The following is a 9,961-nucleotide window of genomic DNA, read 5'->3' as shown; positions in this document are numbered from 1 at the left end:
GTCGACCGCCCACCGGATGGCCAGGCACTCCTTCCCACTGTAACAAGTCCGCGTTACTTTGTGAGTCAAAAGAGGGCAACACGATACCAGTGTGTTATTAATGTTCTTTATTTCGGTGCGCTCACTCTGACAGCACTCAATGTCTCTGTCGTCTCCGGCGTGTCGCCGCCACGTCCCACTCTTCCATTCCACTGCCGCTACTACTGCTTATATTGGGGAGAGACACAAGACACAAATTAGGCGCAGCTGAGGCTGATTACCTCTGATACCTCGCACCTGTTCCCTGAATCACTCCCTCGCTCTGTCCCCTCCGCAGCTGAGCGCAAACCCGCCCCACTGCCACATACTGTATCACTGAACTTTTTTGATATCTCTCAGGCCCCTCCGTTTTCAAAAATAACGTCGTACACACATGATCGTTTTCAAAAAAGTTTCTGTTTACATGAATCTGCATAAATACGCTACCGAGCGCCGTGATCAGTAAGCAAACTGTAAACAGAGGATGCTAATATATGACGTTATGCATTTTTAGCGCGTACGGTGACGTTTGAGGACCTAAAACTCTGTTTGACCGAGTGCACACGCAAACACGAAAACAGAGTTTTCATAGATCTCCGCTTTGGCCGGAGTTTTTAGAAATGATCGTTCTCCGTGATAAAAACTCTGTTTTCGTGTAAATGGAAGGCCGAACCGCATGAATATATATGCGTTTTCCCCTCGTGTAAACGGGGCCTTATAGTGTTTTAACTGTCTGCGTTTTCATTTTAAGTTTTTTCTGCACCTTTTCTGCCTTTATTATTGGTGTGTATTGGGCAGCTCAGAGCGGGTCACGTCATACTTAGAGTTGAGAGAGATGTGAGGATTTTGTTAAAAACACATTTTAAACTTCCCTCTACTCCAAACCGTATACTCTTTGGGCATAATTTATAGCTCAAAACGTGGGAAATCTTGTCTTCTGTCGTAAACTGCGGTTGATAAGAATCCAACAGATTCAGACGTGTTGAAATCTGACTGAATGTGAGAGCAAATCCGTCTCAAGCTGCAGCCTTTTGGTCTGTGTATCTGCAGGCACGTAAATGCTGCACACTCGAACAGGTGCGCACATGAACGGCCGTGCACGCGTGTGAACAGCAGCACACGTGAACGCCCACTAACTTAAAATGGCCACGCGCGTGAACGGATGTGCAGGCGAACGGGTGCACACGCGCCTCAACGGCCGCGCACGTGAATGGCCGCGCTAACGTGTTATTATGGTCGTGCACGTTTGTGTGTGTGTGTATGTGTGTGTGTGTCAGGTTTAACACACACTGACGCTCACGTTTACATTCTGAGGTTTAACAGATGGTTTGTAGACACTCTGCAAGCCAATAATATCATAATATCATGAGACATTATATGTCTCATCAACTGTTCCTGTGGATCAATGGTTTGCAAGTCTGTATTAGAAGCAAAGGATCAGCGGTTCAAATCACAGCTATGACTAACTTTGATTAAAAAAAAATTTTTTTCTTCTGTCGGACTGGACACCTCGGCGGGCCGGGCCGTATGTTTGACACCCCTGATTTAGATGATGCAGTTTTTCTTTCAACTTTTCCAATTATACATTTAAACAACAAGGATTTTCAACAGTTCAGTTAATTGCTTTTTGAACTGTAAACTTTTCAGCAGGTATTTTGCCTTTTCTATATTTTCAGCAATTATTTGCTATTTATTTATATATTCATCTATTCAGCTATTTTTTTCAAATATTTCAGCTACAAGTTTCAGCTTTGTGCATTCCAACGCATTTTCTGCAGGAAATGCACGTTCTAGTTTGTGAGTGTTTCCCTGGGAGTAACTATAATTTCCCTTCACTTTTTTAACTGCTTCTAAATAAGACACTTGATTGTGTATTTTATATTTTTGCACTTCCCTTGCTTGCAATTTATTTGGGCATCCTCCAAAAGCAGCACTGTGTTCACCTCCACAGTTATAGCATTTCATTTTTACATTTTGGCCACATTTTCTGTACTCATGTTCACCTCCACATCTTGCACATCTGTGCTTCCCCTTACATTGCCCTGCGGTATGTCCCATTCTTTGGCACATCTTAATGGAGCTGGAATAAACTCTTTTACATTATAGCTCATATACAATTTTCTTATTTTCTTGGCTATATAGGATCTTTTAAAACTCAAGCAGCACTGATAGGCTATTCGTTTTCTTTCCATTTTGATTTATTTGAAGTCTAGAAGCTTTTACTATCTTTCCTCCTTTCACTTCCTGGATTATCTCATCTATAGACATTGACAGTGGCACATCCTGTAAAACACCCCTCAGTTTAGTAGTGCTCCCTGGACTATGGCTGCTGATTCTTTCTCCATTCAAGGTTTCAGCTCTGAGGATCTTCTCCTTTTGTCTTTGCTTTGGAGCAAAGATTAACAGTCGCCTGTTGCTTAAAAACTTGGCAAACTTAATCTTCCCTATTTCCTTTTCTATTGCTTTGGTGAGTTTTAATGTAGCCCCTTCATTCTTAAACGCAATCACCACTTTTCATTCCGCTGTATCATCCTCTTTCTCTTTGTACTTGCTCCGTTAGCCTTAACTTTTTTACTCTCACAGCCAAACTCATTTCCAGAGTGGCCAGAGCTCAACCGCCAAATTCCGCTTTCCTCTCCTAGTCTGCAAACTTTCGCTGGATTCGTCGTACTTCAATGTCCTTTTTTGTCGCCTTAAATTTAGTAAAGGTCGGCTATAATTTGGACGAAATAGCAAAAGAAAAAACCTGGAAATAATGTAGGACCGTAAACTAGTGTTCTCATGTGGAAATTAGGGTTGTGTTTTTCTGGATTCCTGTTTTATTTTGTAGTCAGTGTCTCTTGTGTTCTGTGTTCCCGGCACTTGCTGCTCCATTGATTGTCTGCCCTAGTCCCTGATTGTTTCCAATCACCCACACCCTTCCCTGCTTTGTCTAATCACCCACTCCTCTACTTAAGGCTTGTTCATGCTTCTGCGTCGGGTTGACGGCGTACCCACGCCGCCGACGCAGACCCCTACGCCTGCCGTGCACCTCCCCAAAATCCTAACTACGTGTCACGTCGACGTGGACCGGAAGCGCTGTGATTGGTCCGCTTAGAACGTAATTTCCAGCAGTTCCTTTTTTTTTTTTTTAGTGGTCGTACAGACTACCTCCGCAAACGTCTTCTCTGTCGCCTACGCTTTAACATTTGCAATATACACATTTGCTCTTCAATTTTGATGAGCTCCGACTCTGAAACCCCTGAAACCACAAAGCCACACACACCTGGCGGCATGGCGGTGAATTGCAGAGCAACGCGGTCCCTCAACGCAGAACTTTGAATGCTCAACGACAGCGTCACGTCGACGGCGTACCTACGCCGTCGACGTGACGCAGAAGCATGAACTAGGCTTTAAGCCCTGTGTGTCTTCTGTTCCCTTGTAGAGTTGTACTGTGTGTATACGCATGTGTAGTCCTGTTCCTGTCGCTGCGTTTGTTCCGTTCTGTCGGAATCATGTTTGTTTTTTAAGAGTTCTGCCTGTTTGGGAAAGAATGAAGTTAATTTCTTTTTACCATGCATCTGCATTTGAGTCCTCTCTTTGAGCCTCTCGTGATAGGTGGAACATTCTCAGAATCGCCAGAAGACAATAATAGACACGTAAACATTAAGAGGCACACTCGGACACACACACATACCAGTGTGTTCATATTGGAGTTTCTCTGTAATCAATAATACTTGTTTCAGAGTGGAAGAAAATTGTGGATACAGTGGTCCCTTGTTTATCGCAGGGGATACGTTCCAAAAATAACCCGCAATAGACAAAATCCGCGAAGTAGTCACCTTCATTTTTTACCATTATACATGTTTTAAGGCCGTAAAACCCCTAACCACACACTTTTATACACTTTTCTCAGACAGGCATTAACACTTTCTCACATTTCTCTCTCATTTGAACAATTTCAAAGTTTCGCGGATTTAAAAAAATAAGCCCGAACAACAAATTTAATTTTAATGATCAATCTAGAAGGTCCTCTGGCCATGCCTCTTTGTCCGGCGCTGCTCCGCTGACTTTTTAGCCGAACATATTCTGTACTGTACAAGAGACACTGCTGATTGACAAGGGTGTACAGTCCCTTATCTTAATGAGGGTGTAGAACACAATGCACATTCATACTATATGCTGTAAAAAAAAAAAACAACAAAAAAAAACTGCGAAAAGGTGAACCACCTTATAGCGAGGGACGACTGTACACTGGAATCTGCGAAGTAATTAGCTTTATTTTTTAAAATTATTATACATGTTTTAAAGCCGTAAAACCCCTAACCACACACTTTTATACACTTTTCTCACACAGGCATTAACATTTTCTCACATTTCTCCCTTATTTAAAAACTCTAAGTTCAAACTTTCGCAGATTTAAAAAAATAAGCCCAAACATGTTTAACAAATTTCATTTTAATGATCAATCTACGAGATCCTCTGACCATGCCTCTTTGACCTGGCGCCGCGCTCCGCTGGCTTTTTAGCCGAACGTATTCTGTACTGTACACACACTGCACAGAGATTGATTGACAAGGGTGTACAGTCCCTTAGCCAATCAGGGCGCAGAACACAATGCGCGTTCATACTGTTGCTGTAAAAAAATTAATCTGCGAGTCCACAAAAGGTGAACTGCGTTAAAGCGAGGGACGATTGTACTGTAGATCAGCGACCCAAATCGAGGGACATTCTTAACATCTCCAATGTATGAAAAGATGGTGCAGTTTAAACCTGAGATAGCATGGACACAGTAGTGTTGCATTCTGTGTGTGTGTGTGTGTGTGTGTGTGTGTGTGTGTGTGTGTGTTTAGGGGTGTTGAAGGTGCGTAACAAAGGTAACAGAACCTAAACTAACTCTGCAGCCCAGGTGCATAATAGTCACATGGGAATAAAGAACAATATCAGTATACTCCTTTTTTAAAGGATTTAGATTTTGGTGCCATGCAGTTGAATCACACTCAAAAATGTCTTTGGCTGTGAGCGAGTGACACAACGTACTCTTGGTATAGGGCCGCACAGAAAGAATGAAGGAAAAAAAGAAAACCAAGGTCGGTTTTATTTTGAAAAATGGCCGGATACATCCGTCTGAGCCTCTTACTTTTGACACGTGAAGAGGCTACGTGAGAACGTTACCCCAAAAATGAAACTTTAATGTACGTTTCAAGTCTGCCGCAGTGCCAGTGTTCTGGATTAAAATCAAGGCAGAATGTCCTAAAATCGCCAAAAAGGTCTGAAAACCTGCAAGAAACATCCAACCCATGAGTGTGAATACAGATCACGACCAGTAGTGTTGCATGCTGGGTGTGGAAACCATGTTTATGAATACAGATCACGAAGAGTAGTATAGAACTTAGTCAGTAGTTTCTGAACTTTATGTTATAGAGTCAATTTAACGTGTTCTGTGAAGCACAGAATGATCTTAGCGGGAGGGCTGGCTGGTGATGATGTAGGCCGGTTCCAACCCTGTCGTTTAACACAATCTGGAACACGCTGGTGAAAACGGAGGGACTACCCGGCAAAAAAACCACTGCGCTGCATAAAAGTCCCTTCAAAATGAAATCACAGGATTTAAAAAAAATAAGAAATTCAATTTTTTTTTTCTTCAATTTTTGTTTCTCCATTAAAAACGGGTCTGTGCTTAAATGTGCTTAACAGTGGTCATTAAATTCTTCATAATTGTCGGCTGTAGATGTCTGAGCTTGTAGGCAAAATGAAAAAATAAGTTTGTTTCTCAGATTGAATCTCCAGTCCGGCGGTCCCTCATCATCTTTATTCCACTATCAGTTTTAAACCTAGGAGTTCATGTACATGCGGGTCAAGACAGATTGCAGCCTGGAGCTCCATAAACAACGTTTCTGACTATATCAAGAGTCTCTGGGCGCAAGAGGAAATACTGATTTTAAAAGTTCACCGTACGGCGTTAACAGACTGCTACGCATGTGTGACTCGCCGATTCTTGTTATTTTGCCAAAAGCCGATCTTTATGAGATCTCCATGATGTCTTTCTGCTGTTGCGTCTTTTATCAGAAAACAGACCTCAGCTCATTAAGCATGAATTGAGAGTACGTATCAAATCTACAACCCCTTTGATAAAAGATGTGTAGAGGAAAGCAGCTCACTGAGCTACTAACACTGATGCAACTTGATGCTCACACATCTGCAATTATTCTGTTTTGTTTGACACAAAAATAGCTTATTGTTTTCCACAATACGCTATTTAGTAGTAACTAAATATTAGTTATTTTTTGCATGAATATAACTTTATTTTCATTTACCTAACAAAGTGATAAAAACATGTTTTTCCTACCATCATTGTTGTGGAAATTGTTAATAATTATTGTGAAGAATAATTAACATTGATATGTGATCAGACAGTTCACATATAGTATAATTAAAAGGTGATCTGTGGAACTTTGTTGTTCAGGAACTTTGTATCAAACAAGTAGCCCTTCGGATTATTTTGTACCTCAAAGTAGCTCTCGGTTCCAAAAAGGTTGGTGACCCCTGGTCTATAACAGAAAAGATTGCTCTTTTCAAAGAGAAAAGTGGCGGAGATAAGCCACGCCCCCTTTTTGGTGTGAACACAATATTTCTCGCGCGTGTCGAAAAAAATCTCGCCGCGCGTCGAAATTTAACGCGTTCGGTGTGAACGCACCATAAGGCTAAACTCAGTTTAATCAGCTGCTTAACCTTTTGCTGACTTTCTATCACTCACTTTGTGTGTGTATGTGTGTTCAGTTAGTGTGTAATTGTGTATTTTAAATCCATGAATCCTGTTTGTTTAATACTATATGGCAGAAAAACTACAAGCAGTGTAAGAGTAATAATGTATGATGTAAATGTATTACATGTATTAGTTATGACCACTATCCAGCGCTGTTCGGGCGCCTGGATGCGAGAGGGTAAAATGAGGGAGAGAAGAAGAGTGAGGGCTGCAGTTAGGACAGTTTAGTCCAGTGTCAGACACTGACATAAGTGAGGATTCAACGCCTGTATGTAATGTGTCCACCTGCCCAGTACGGCCATCCAATCTGCCAACTAAGGTCACCCAGCCAACCAAGCTGCTGATTGATGGCAAGTGTGGAAATCTGACAAATGCAGAAATTCCAACCTGTACAACTTGCTCTCGTCTTACCGTGATATCTACAGTAAAACCAGCACAGACTTTGGTAATACAGACATGGTCAAACATAACATCCATACAAAAGATGTACCCCCAGTTAGGAAGCAAATATTTATTCAATCACATGTCGATAAGATGTTGGAAAAAGTAATTGTGGAAATGAGTGACAACCTCTGGGCAGCACCTATGGTATTGGTCAGGACAAAGGATGGCACATAGCGATTTTGTGTAGACTACAGAGGTTTGAATCCATTCACAGTAATAGATGCACACCCTTTGCCCAGAACAGACGACACCATGGATGGACTCAGAGGTTCATCCGTGTTCAGCACAATCGATCTCTCATCAGGGTATTGGCAAGTGCAGCTCAAGGAACAGGACAAAGCAAAGACAGCTTTTACCACAGGCCGAGGACTTTACCAGTTTGTATGATGCCAATGGGCTTGGTAAACGCACCCCCCACTTTCCAACATCTATTGCAACTGGTGTTACAAGGTCTCTCATGGAAAACATATTTAGTATACCTTGATCACATTATTGTATATACCCCAAATTTTGCTGTCCATCTTCAGCATGTGACGGAGGTGTTTGATCGCCTCAGAGCCACCAATTTCAAACTCAAACCCTCAAAATGCGAGGAAAAAGTGAGGGACGGGCCCGCTCCCAAAAGCCCGACTGAAGTTAGAGCAGTCCTTGGGCTGTGCTCTTCTTATCGGCGTTTCATTTTTGGGTTTGCAAAAATGTCAGAGCCCTTGCATGCTCTCACTCAAAAAGGAAAGACATTTCTATGAACTGAGGTTGAACAGAGCATGTTTGAAAGCCTCCATCATACTCTGTGTAACACACCCAACCTCTCTTACCCAGATTTCTCACATGAGTTTTTGCTCTTCACAGATGCATCCAGCACAGCCGTTGGATGTGTTCTATCTAGGTGAATGCTGAAAACATGGAAAATGTCATTGCTTTTGGCAGTCGTGTTTTGACAAAAACAGAGAAATGTTGGTCTACATATGACAGGAAACTGTGGACTATCGTATCCAGCACTTTCGCCAGTATCTAACAGGTCCCCCTTTTTGCATCATCACAGACCACAAACCTCTTATTTCCTTGAGGAAGATGCCTCTGGATTGTGATCCTACAGGTCCCAGGGATAAGTGGGCTCTGGAAATTGTCCAATATGAGTGGACAATTGAATATCGACAGGGAACTAAACATGCTAATGCTGATTCTATGTCCCGTCATCCCCTGACAGCTGGAGAAGCCACTCTGACCCCTGTGGTTGCAGCCAATCAGGTGAGATGTTTCAATTCACACTCAAACGGACAAGACAGAGTCACAGATTTCAACCGCTAATCTGGCACCCTGCTTAGTCTGCCCTCACTACCCCACCTAATGCAGACATAATATCACATGTGGAGTCTGTTTTACCAGATATGGCAGCGGTAACTATGGACAATTTACTCCTGAATATGAACAGACAGTACCTCATCCAAACTCAAAAAGCTGATCCTGTGTTGCAAATGATCATGAACTGGGTGTTCACTGACAGTAGTAATTACATGAGTTATGACCACTAGTCGGCGCTGTTCGGGTGTCTGGACGTGAGAGGGTAAAATGAGGGAGAGAAGAGTGAGGGATAGAGAGAGGGATAACAGGTGCTGCGGTCGAGTAGTCCTTTTTGGTTAGGAACCTTCCTAACTGAGGGAAATGACCCGGAAGTACCTTAGTGGCCACCATGATAAGTGCCGGTCGAATTCTCTAAACGTAAAAGAAAGGAGCTTCATGCCTCCTAACTTAGATCCTTTAGCTTAGGAACCACTGGACCTTCCTTATCAAAAGGAAATGAGATAATGCCAACCCACAATCCCTTGCGGCGGCAACATTTAAAGTGACGTTTCAGTCGGCCGTTCACGAGAACGAACGATCATGACCGACAAACTAAGATCATGTAAATAATAAGTAGCGTAATTTGTAAATACTTTCAATCATCTGTTAAACCGGCTGGAAAACTATGAACTAGGGCTGAGCACGATAACGCGTTAACGCAAGATTAATCTGGCAATCCTTTAACGGCGTTAACTATTTGATCATGCGTTAACCGCATGTTTGTTTGTTTTTTTGCATTGGGAGGGGCTTATTGCATTAAATCTCTCTAGACAGCATAGTGCAGACCTTGTGTCTCACTGCTCTCCCAGTCTTGTCGGCGTGAGGTCAATCAAACATGAAAAATAAATAAGTTAAACGCCATGAACATAGCACAGCGACACTGTTTTCACTTTAAAGGCGATTCATGTTGATGCGCGCGCTTCCGCAGCCTCGCCGACTGGCAGCGCGAGGAAGTGAGTCTGACGTAAAAGCACGTATTGTTATGTAACTTCTGTTCTCAACAAGCAGCGGTGCTGCAGCGAGCCGCTTCAAACGCGCTCACAGTCAGGCAAATACACTACTACGCTACGCGTCCAGATTGAAAGTTAGTCGCGCATGCACAAAGCTCTGACTCCGCAGTCTAATCCATGCAGAGCACTTTAAAGCAGCATTACATCTGGGTCTTTACTCTTCTCTCAAAGAGGAGAACTTTCCTCACATCACAAGATGTTCAGTGCAATTGTTCAAGACAACACAGGCTGGACTTTTCTCACTGAGGAAGAAAAACTGAACTAAAAAATATGAAAAGCAATTATTGCTTTTGTATAAAGTGAATCAATTGCTGGTCTTTAACATACATCTTTAAGGTAAGCGACAGACTAACCATGGACCAAAGAAGGAGTGGTTTGTCCACAGTACCTGTTCAAAATATAT

General features: G+C 42.4%; 1 protein-coding gene across 1 annotated transcript in view; it reads left to right on the top strand.

Annotated features, from left to right (window-relative positions):
• Positions 1-8,431: 8,431 nt before the first annotated feature.
• Positions 8,432-9,961, top strand: part of si:dkey-183c6.7 (urea transporter 1) — a 51,537-nt gene continuing 50,007 nt past the window's right edge. The window contains exon 1 of the mRNA XM_068587823.1: positions 8,432-8,455. The gene's annotated coding sequence lies outside the window, so the exon portion shown is untranslated. The remainder of the gene's footprint in view (positions 8,456-9,961) is intronic.

The sequence above is a fragment of the Clinocottus analis genome, unplaced genomic scaffold (assembly GCF_023055335.1).
Source record: "Clinocottus analis isolate CAN_PGR_092001 unplaced genomic scaffold, fCliAna1.0.p SCAF_21, whole genome shotgun sequence".
Lineage (NCBI taxonomy): Eukaryota > Metazoa > Chordata > Actinopteri > Perciformes > Cottidae > Clinocottus > Clinocottus analis.
Note: the sequence above shows the minus strand (reverse complement) of the source record. Positions and strands in the feature narration are given on the sequence as shown.